Source organism: Nycticebus coucang, chromosome 16, assembly GCF_027406575.1.
Source record: "Nycticebus coucang isolate mNycCou1 chromosome 16, mNycCou1.pri, whole genome shotgun sequence".
Taxonomy (NCBI): domain Eukaryota; kingdom Metazoa; phylum Chordata; class Mammalia; order Primates; family Lorisidae; genus Nycticebus; species Nycticebus coucang.
Window position 1 is genome coordinate 2,726,679 of NC_069795.1, and position 9,809 is coordinate 2,736,487.

The following is a 9,809-nucleotide window of genomic DNA, read 5'->3' on the forward strand; positions in this document are numbered from 1 at the left end:
TCACACCCTACTCCCCCGCTCTCAGATTGAACTGCTTGCTCTTGCCACAGTAGCTACAAACCCCCCAGGATGGTGGCACTGGACACTGTGATCCTACCTATAGCGTAACAATGTGCAGCCAATCGCTAGTCAATGTCAGTTCTGTAAACCCATGAGACTTCCTGGCAGACAAATCTATATCAGCACATTCCCTGTCCCTCTTTTTTGCCTTTAAAAACCTGCTTGTAACAAAGGCACAACGGAGCTCATATCCAAGGCTACTTGAGTCCAAGTCTTCTGGGCCAGCTGTCATCCTTGTTCCTCTGTAGGTAACCAACTTTTTTATCTGACTTCTTACAAAATATCCTCTTTGTCTTTGATTTCTGCAAGTGGAATAGGGTATGCCAAGTGTGGGCTGTTTTCTATTTATCATGCTCGGTGTCTCTGTGTTCTGGTGTCTGACATTAACTTTGGAAAACTCTAAGTTTACTCAGGTAAACTCTAGATATTGTATTTTCAGCCATGTGAACTTCGTGGCTAAAAGAACTGTGCAGTGCCAGGTGCTAGGCCCAGCAGCTCATGCCTGTAATCCTAATACTCAAGGACGCTGAGGGGTGGGTGGATCAACTGAGGCCAGGAGTTCAAGACCAGCCTGGGCAACATAGTGAGACCTTGTTTCTTAAAAACATACAAAAATTAGCTGAATGTGGTGGCACCTATAGTCCCAGCTACTTGGGAGGCTAGATGGGAGAGTCACTCGAGCCCTGGCGTTGGAGGTTGCTGTGAGCTAGTATCTGCTACTGCATTCCAGCCTGGATGGCGTAAAGCTGGTGAGTCTGGCCCCTGCTGGCCTCCCTGTTGTGGGGGGTGCCCTGTGGGGTGGGGGCGCCCCTGCCTTACTTTCCATGCTTGTCGCAGCAGGAGTGCTATCAAGCTGAGCTGCTCTCTTATATATATATTTTTTTTTTGTAGAGACAGAGTCTCACTGTACCGCTTTCGGGTAGAGTGCCGTGGCGTCACACGGCTCACAGCAACCTCTAACTCTTGGGCTTACGCGATTCTCTTGCCTCAGCCTCCCGAGCAGCTGGGATTACAGGCGCCCGCCACAACGTCCGGCTATTTTTTTGTTGCAGTTTGGCCGGGGCTGGGTTTGAACCCGCCACCCTCAGTATATGGGGCCAGCGCCCTACTCACTGAGCCACAGGCACCGCCCTGCTCTCTTATATTTAAAGACGTATTTTTTGAATAATGTGACCTCCACCCATAAGTCAGATCTTCTTTCTGGCTCTCAACCAGAGGAACAGTGCTCCGTTCCACGCTAGAGGAGAAACCAGGTCTTCTGGATCTGACAGAGGCGCATCCCTATGGAGTGTCCAGGGCAGCTTGGGTCTGCCCAACTGCCGCAGACTGAGTACTCCTCCTCCCCAGTTCAAATGCTGAAACCTCTCCCCAGGATGATGGTGCTGGGAGGTGGGGCCTCTGGCTGGGGAAGAGGTCCTGGGGAGGAGCCCTCAGGGAAGAGGCCCTAGGCTGCCTGGCCTCTTCCAGACACAAACCTGCTGGTGACTTTATCCTGGACTCCCAGTCCCCAGAACTGTGAGAAATAAATTTCGGTCATTTATCAGCCCCCTGGCGATGGCCCAGTCGTGCACCACATAAGGAAGTTTGGGCAGTGACCGACAGACTGTGCATGATGTGGCCCCGGGAGGGTGTCACACCCGCTCCTACTGTGCCTTTCCTGTCTTGTGTACAAACACTCAGATCTCGGTTGCCACAGTGCACAGCATGGTCACCTGCTGGGCAGGTTTGCGGCCCTGGGGCCACAGGCCACCCACACAGAGGGTGCAGCAGCCGCTGTTTGTGGGGACAATGATGGAATTGCCTAAAGGCAAATTTCTCAGAACAAAACCCTGTCATTAAGCAGCAAGGGGACTGTATTGTTTTTTTTTAATGCATGACTTTTTTTTTTTTGAGACAGAGTCTCACTATGTTGCCCTGGGTAGAGTGCTGTAGTATCACAGCTCACAGCAACCTTGCCTCAGCCTTCCAAGTATCTGGGATTACAGGTGCCCACCACAACGCCCGGCTATTTTTTGTGTGGTTGTCATTGCTGCTTAGCTGGCCTGGGCTGGGTTCAAACCTGCCAGCCTTGGTGTACATGACTGGTGGTGCCAGAACCACTATGGACGCTGAGCCTTTTTAAATTTTATTTATTTATTTATTTTTTTGAGACAGAGGCTAGAGTGCTCTGTGGTGTCATAGTTCACAGCAACCTCAAACAAACTTCTGGGCTCAAGAGATCCTCCTGCCTCAGCCTGCAGGGTACTTGAGCCAGTGAGAAATCACATTAACACCCACTCGTGGCATGATCGAAAATAGGGATAACACAGTTGGGTAGTTAGATAGAGTGAACAGCTTGTCATAGCACAATAAAGTGGCTATAATCAACACAAAGTTAGGGCTTACTTTACAGTATCTGGAAGAGGCCGGGCACAGTGTGGCTCCGGTCTATAATCCAAGTACTCTGGGAGGGCAAGGCAGGAGGATTGCCAGGATTTTGAGTCCAGCCTGAGCAAGAGTGAGACCCCATCTCTATGAAAAATAGAAAAATTAGTTTCATAGTAGGGCTGAGTGATATATGTGAAACTTAGTAAATATGGAATGTAAATGTCTTAGCAGAATAACTAAGAAAGTGCCAGGAAGGCTATGTTACAGTGTGATGAAAATGTGTCAAACGGTCTATGAAACTAGTGTATGGTGCCCCATGATCACATTAATGTACACAGCTATGATTTAATAAATAAATAAATAAATAAAACTACAATGAGATACCTCCTTACACCAAAAAAGAAAAATAGAAAAATTAGCCAGGTGTGGTGGTATGTGCCTATAGTCCCAGCTACTCGGGAGGCTGAGGTGGAGGGATTGCTTGACCCAGAAGTTTGAGGTTGCTGTGAGCTGTGATGGTGCCACAGCACTCTAACTGAGGTGACAGAGTGAGACTCTGACTCGAAATAATATAATAAAAAAAAAACTAAAAGAGTGGAATTGGAATGTTCCTAATACAAAGAAACAAACTGCCACAATAAATCCCTGTGGCAATGGATACCCCAGTTATCCTAATTTGATTAATTCACCTTCTATGCCTGTATGAAAACATTACACGTACCTAAAAAAAACCACAAGTATTATGTATTCACAATAATTAAAAATTAAAACATGTAACAAGAGAAAATGGTGGCTAAGCCCCACCCAGGTGGAGATCTCAGGAGTGTGACTGTGGGGTGGGTTGCCCCCCCACCTTGTGCGCAGGATGGGGGTCCGCAGCTCAGCCAGCTGCTTGTACTGACTTCTCTGAACAGATGCGTGAGGCCTGCAATTATCTCGTGGCTGCAAGGAAGCTCCATCATTTCTGAAAAACAAGTCAGAAGGGAGGGGATCAGTGAAACAGAAAATTCCCAAGTCTGGGCAGCAAATCTTACCGACCAGGGAACTTGAAACATAAGCAGCCCTCAGGCAGACGCTTTTGTTCGGGGAGTCGGGTACCATACCATCGCTTTGAGGTCCTAGGTTTCAGCCTAGGACCTGGGGGGGACATGGACATTCAGTCAATAGTGGCCTCCTGTGTGGCAGGCCTGGTGGCAGTTCTGGGGACCAGAACTGAGTAGAGAGAGGAGAAGGGCCTTCCAGCTAACACAGCGCAGGGACCGGCCCATGGCGGCAGACAGAATGGGGTCTGTCAGCATGCAGACAGGCAGGTGGCATGGTTATGATGGGGCACAGGCAACAAGTGGGGCCTTTGTCCAGCTCAGTCAGAGAAAGCACCACCCAGAACACGCTGGACGGCCACCCCTTGCCCATGCCCTCGTCTTTGTAGTGTTTTCGTCAGTAGGTTTCACACACTGTCATCTCTTTTTAAATTTCAGATTAATCTGAGGGTACAAATGATTAGGTTATGTTGTTTGTGTTGGTTAAACGTTTTGTTAAAAGTTCAAGTTGCAGTTGAGCCCTTCACCCAGGGGCGTGCTGTGTGCCCTTACATGGTACCTGTTAGGTGAGAGCTACCAACCCCCTCCCTCCTCTCCCCTTCCTCTCCCTCCTCCTCCCTTCTCCCCCGTTTGAATTTAATTGAGTTTTTCTCTCTGTGAGTGTGTAGTAGTTCATCTACTGGCTTCACATTAGTACTGAGTACATTGGATTCTTGCTTTTCCATTCTTGTGATAATTTACTAAGGAGAATGTGCTTCAATTCCATCCAGGTTAATAGAAAAGACATGAAGTGGGAGCTGCACGGCCACTCCCGGCCAGAGATAAGGTTTTAATCAGATGCTGGCAGCTAAGGACTCCCCAGGAATGTGCCGGATGTTTTTGCTGCCTGAGCTGGGCAACTTTACTGAAGGGGTGTATTTACAATTATATCCTGTCTAGAAGAGGCCATACAGAACGGGGAGAGGACTTCAAGCATCAAAATGAGAAACAATTTGAAGGACTCTTCAGTGTTTGAAGACCTGTCTTGAAGAAATGGGAACTCACTGGCTTCTCAGCTGTTTTGCTGGTGGCATTAGGCCCACTATGTGAAATTTACCAGGTCTCTCAAACAGGCACTGAGTCTTATGCTAAAGATCAGGGCTCAGTTTCCCCTACAAAGTTGGATTTGTGGAGTGGAGCAAGATGGCGGCTGAGTAACATCTTCCCTGCAACTGGGCATGGGAGTCAGCAAGGGACTTCTGGACCCCAAGAGGAGGACAAAACAGTGGAAAACTGGCAAGTGGTTGCGTGTGTTCGATCATCCTAATCCCACTGGCAGCCGTAAGTACAAGCAGCAGTGAGACTGCAAACTGGAAAGGCCTTACCTGTGAACTGTTTTGATGTTTTTGGACTTGGCACTCAGTTGCACTGCCTTGGGGAGAGCTTGAGCAGGAGTGCAGAGAACTTTGGGCATTGTCTAGGGCCCCAGACTGAGCCACTGAGCTGAGCAGAGCTAATAGTGTTCGGCTGTGGGCCGCAGGGAGCCATTGTGAGAGAACTGCCCCAGGAAGCTCCAGCCTCAGGGTCGCAGAGCAAGGATCGGGTGGGAGCTAGTAACCTAGTGATTGAGCAGCCTAAAGGTGGGGACTGAGCTGCCTTACAGCCTTAAACCTCAGGGGCAGAGTGAGACCAGTTTTGCCACACTGGAGCCTTGGGCTATTGCCCTGGGTAGAGTGCCGTGGCATCACAGCTCAAACTCCTGGGCTTGGCGCCACCCAGACCTCCATAAGAGCTGCACCGTGACCCCTGACCCGCGCCCTGCGCCCACCCGGTCTCCGCATTCCCTGACCAGGAACTGCGGGAGCCATGCAACCCTGCATCCTCCTTCCTGTACCCTCCCTGCCTCCACACCGGCCTGCTCGTCTGGCCAGGGACTCTGGTAGCCATGTGCCCTCCTGAGCCCTCCCTGCCTCTGTGCAGAGCCCTTCTCCTGGCCAGAGACTGCTGGAGCCTTGGGCTCTCTGTGCCAAAGTCACTGCGTGCCAGGCACTCCCAGAACCGTGTGCACCACCTCCCGCCCTGTTGCTGGATCCGGGTGTGTCACACTCCAGAGCTGCTGCCACAACCAGAACTCCCTGGCTGGGGCAGCCCCAGAGGAACTACACAGGGTCACTCCCTACAAAGATCCAGCAACAATAGAGTGATCCCACTGGGGTCTAATCTTGGAGAGACACCTCCCCAACTCTGAGGATGGCCAGAGGCAACAGTGAAAAACAATCATGAGGCGAAATCAATAGAAAAACTCTGGCAATATGAATAATCAGAGTAGATGAACTCCCCCAAGGATCAATGACACAGCACAAGATCCCATGCACAAACAAATAGCTGAGATGTCAGAAATCGAATTCAGAATCTGGATAGCAAATAAGATCAAATTAGAATTCCAAGCAGTAACCCAAAAGATATCTCAAGAATTCAACGAATTCAAAGACCAAATGACCAAAGATTTTGACACATTGAGACAAGAAGTTGCAGCCCTCAAAGATCTGAGAAACACAGTAGAATCTCTCAGTAACAGAATGGAGCAAGCAGAAGAAAGGATTTTTGACATTGAAGACAAAGCTTTCGAACACTCCCAAACTCTCAAAGACAAAGAGAAATGGAGGGCAAAAACAGATCACTCTCTCAGAGAGCTCTGAGATAATTTGAAGAAAACCAATATTTGTCTTATAGGGATCCCCAAAAGCGATGAAGTGGCTTCACAAGGCACAGAGTCTCTTCTCCATGAGATTATGAAGGAGAACTTTCCAGACATGCCAAGAGATTCTGAAATTCAGATAGCAGACAGATTCAGAACTCCAGCACGACTCAACCCGAATAAGACATCCCCCAGACACATCATAATCAACTTCACTAAAGGTAATATGAAGGAGAAAATTCTGAAAGCTGCCAGATGAAAGAAAACCATCACCTACAAGGGCAAGAATATTAGAATAACTGCACATCTCTCTGCTGGAACCTTTCAAGCTAGAAGAGGATGGTCATCGACTCTTAATCTCCTAAAACAAAATAACTTTCAACCCAGGATCCTGTACCCACCTAACTGAGTTTCATTTATGACGGAGAAATTAAATACTTCAATGACATTCACATGTTGAAGAAATTTGCCATAACTAAACCAGCTCTCCAGGATATTCTCAGACCTATCCTCCATAAAGACCAGTGTAATCCTCCACCACAAAAATAAACCCAACCAGAAAATTTTGATCAAATTCCAACTTCCACAGTCGCAAAAGGATTAAAAATGTCCACTGAACTCTAGAAAGGCTTATCAATATTCTCAATTAATGTGAATGGTTTAAATTGTCCTCTAAAGAGGCACAGCTTGGCTGACTGGATATAAAAACTCAAGCCAGGTATCTGCTGCATACAAGAATCGCATCTTACATTAAAAGACAAATATAGACTCAAGGTGAAGGGATGGTCATCTATATTCCAGGCAAATGGAAAACAGAAAAAAGCAGGCGTTGCAATCCTATTCGCACATGCAATAGGCTTTAAACCAACTGAAATAAGGAAGGATAAGGATGTACACTTCATATTTGTTAAAGGTAACTCAATATGATGAGATTTCAATTATTAATATTTAGGCACCCAACCAGAATGCACCTCAATTTTTTTTTTTTTTTGGCCGGGGCTGGGTTTGAACCCACCACCTCTGGCATATGGGACCAGCGCCCTACTCCTTGAGCCACAGGCGCTGCCCAGAATGCACCTCAATTTATAAGAGAAACTCTAACAGACATGAGCAACTTGATTTCCTCCAGTTCCATAGCAGTTGGAGATTTTAACACCCCTTTAGCAGTGCTGGATAGATCTTCCAAAAAGAAGCTAAGCAAAGAAATGTTAGATTTAAACTCAACCATTCAACATCTGTACTTAACAGACATCTACAGAACATTTCATCCCAACAAAACTGAATACACATTCTTCTTATCAGCCCATGGAACATACTCCAAAATTGACCACATCCTAGGCCACAAATCTAACCTCAGCAAATTTAAAAAAAAAAGAAATTATTTCTTGCATCTTCTCAGACCATCATGGAATAAAAGTTGAACTCAATAACAACAGGAACCTGCATACCCATACTAAAACATGGAAGCTAAACAACCTTGTGCTGAAGGATAGATGGGTTATAGATGAGATTAAGAAGGAAATCACCAAATTTTTGGAACAAAACAACAATCAAGACACAAATTACCAGAACCTCTGGGATACTGCAAAGGCAGTCCTAAGAGGGAAATTTATAGCACTGCAAGCCTTCTGAAGAGAACGGAAAGAGAGGAAGTTAATAACTTAATGGGACATCTCAAGCAACTGGAGAAGGAAGAACACTCCAACCTCAAACCTGGCAGAAGAAAAGAAATAACCAAAATCTGAGCAGAATTAAATGAAATTGAAAACAAAAGAATTATACAACAGATCAATAAATCCAAAAGTTGGTTTTTTGAAAAGATCAACAAAATAGATAAACCTTTAGCCAACCTAACCAGGAAATAAAGAGTAAAATCTCTAATCTCATCAATCAGAAATGGTAACGATGAAATAACAACAGACCCCTCAGAAATTCAAAAAATTCTTAATGAATACTACAAGAAACTCTACTCTCAGAAATATGAAAATCTGAAAGAAATCGACCAATACCTGGAAGCACACCACCTACCAAGACTTAGCCAGAATGAAGTGGAAATGTTGAACAGGCCTATATCAAGTTCTGAAATAGCATCAACTATACAAAATCTCCCTGAAAAGAAAAGGCCAGGACCAGATGGCTTCACATCAGAATTCTACCAAACCTTTAAGGAAGAACTAGTACCTATATTACTAAACCTCTTCCAAAATATAGAAAAAGAAGGAATATTACCCAACACATTGTACGAAGCAAACATCACCTTGATCCCCAAACCAGGGAAAGACCCAACAAGAAAAGAAAATTATAGACCGATATCACTAACGAATATTGATGGTAAAATACTCAATAAGATCCTAACAAACAGAATCCAAAAACACATCAAACAAATTGTACACCACGACCAAGTGGGATTTATCAGGGTCTCAAGGCTGGTTCAATATACATAAATCTATAAATGTAATTCAGCACATAAACAAACTAAAAAATAAGGACCATAAGATTCTTTCAATTGATGCAGAAAAAGCTTTCGATAATATCCAGCATTCCTTCATGATCAGAACACTTAAGAAAATTGGTATAAAAGGGACATTTCTTAAACAGATAGAGGCCATCTACAGAAAACCCACAGCCAATATCGTATTGAATGGAGTTAAATTGAAATCATTTCCACTTAGAGCAGGAACCAGGCAAGGTTGCCCATTGTCTCCATTGCTCTTTAACATTGTAATGGAAGTTTTAGCCATTGCAATTAGGGAAGAAAAGGCGATCAAGGGTATCCACATAGGGTCAGAAGAGATCAAACTTTCACTATTCGCAGATGATATGATTGTATATCTGGAAAACACTAGGGATTCTACTACAAAACTTTTTGAAGTGATCAAGGAATACAGCAATGTCTCAGGCTACAAAATCTACACCCATAAATCTGTAGCCTTTATATACACCAAGAATAACCAAGCCGAAAAAACAGTCAAGGACTCTATTCCCTTCACAGTAGTGCCAAAGAAGATGAAATATTTGGGAGTATACCTAACAAAGGAAGTGAAAGATCTCCACAAAGGGAACTATGAAATTTTAAGAAAAGAAATAGCTGAAGATGTTAACAAATGGAAAAACATACCATGCTCATGGCTGGGAAGAATCAACGTTGTTAAAATGTTTATACTACCCAAAGCAATATATAATTTTAATGCAATTCCTATTAAAGCTCCATTGTCATATTTTAAAGATCTTGAAAAAATAATACTTCGTTTTGTTTGGAATCAGAAAAAAACTTGAATAGCCATAACATTACTCAGCAATAAAAACACAGCAGGAGGAATCACGCTACCAGACCTGAGACTGTACTATAAATCGATAGTGATCAAAACAGCATGGTATTGGCACAAAAACAGAGAAGTAGATGTCTGGAACAGAATAGAGAACCAAGAGATGAATCCAGCTACTTACCATTATTTGATCTTTGACAAGCCAATAAAAACATTCAGTGGGGAAAAGATTCCCTATTTAACAAATGGTGCTGGGTGAACTGGCTGGCAACCTGTAGAAGATTGAAACTGGACCCACACCTTTCACCTTTTCAAGATAGACTCTCAGTGGATAAAAGGTTTAAACTTAAGACAAACTAAAGTCTTAAGACTATAAAAATACTTGAAGAAAGTGCAGGG